At 27.5% G+C, this 1,023-nt stretch overlaps 1 non-coding gene across 1 annotated transcript; it reads right to left on the reverse strand.

Annotated features, from left to right (window-relative positions):
- Positions 1-464: 464 nt before the first annotated feature.
- On the reverse strand, positions 465-536 carry TRNAG-UCC (transfer RNA glycine (anticodon UCC)). Its single transcript has one exon. It is a non-coding gene; the product is annotated as a tRNA-Gly (tRNA).
- Positions 537-1,023: the final 487 nt, after the last annotated feature.

A 1,023-nucleotide genomic window follows, 5' to 3' on the forward strand; every position in this document is an offset into this window, starting at 1 on the left:
AACTTTTCCTTTTAACATTTATAAACATAACAATTCCCTAAAACTTGAATCAATCATAGGATCATTGTAACAAATAAATGAACAAAGCAATCATCCCACACCTACCCTCTAAATCTAAGCTCATAAATATATTAACTTATACCAAAACTTAAATATACCCGCATTTGACACTTGCAATGAAAGCAATCCTATATTACCTAAAACAAAATAAACAATCGGTTCTACTACCTCATCCTTTAAATTAATCTCTAACACAACTTTAAACTTATCCAATATCTTTTGATGGGTCTTTGAACACCATCGAGAAATGGGCATCCAAATTTAACCTATTATTTTTCGTTTAAAGTCATATGCATTAGAAGAAATTAGTGTGCTTAGGAGAAAGGAGATGTGTTCATATGTTAATCAAAGTACAAACATAAAATTAAACTGAACTGGGAAAAAAATATATATAAATAGAAAAGTGCGTTTGCCGGGAGTCGAACCCGAGTCTATTGCTTGGAAGGCAATTATCCTAACCGTTGGACTACAAACGCTTCATCGATTTATTATATATATATAATAATTAAGATTATTCCTATATTATAAATTTTAATCATATGAAGTATTTTTTCTTTAAAGGTCAAACCCAACCAACTATCTACCGTATAAATTTGAATACATGACTTTCAGAACAAATATATAATATATTTTTAAAATATTTATTTTCTTGTTAGATTTTCAATTCAGTCCCTAAATTATTTAAGTTCTACACCATGGTCTCTCAAAATAATTTATTCAAATAAAGATACTATTGTATTTTATTTATCCATTCATTTTTCAAATACTAAAAATCATTTTTGGTCCTTGAATATTGTTGTACATTGGTTAAGATTTTAGAGTCTAAATTTTGGAACCAAGTTGGACTCTAAAATCTTATTCTTGTTGTTTAGGAGTAATTGGATTCTTTTAGAAACAATTTTAGTAAGTATAATTCTACTTGTTAGGTAGGTTTATTGTGTGCTAGCATTTTGTATGTTTTAA

Source organism: Benincasa hispida, chromosome 2, assembly GCF_027475165.1.
Source record: "Benincasa hispida cultivar pf3 chromosome 2, pf3_genome.v1.1, whole genome shotgun sequence".
In the NCBI taxonomy this organism is placed as follows: Eukaryota; Viridiplantae; Streptophyta; class Magnoliopsida; order Cucurbitales; family Cucurbitaceae; genus Benincasa; species Benincasa hispida.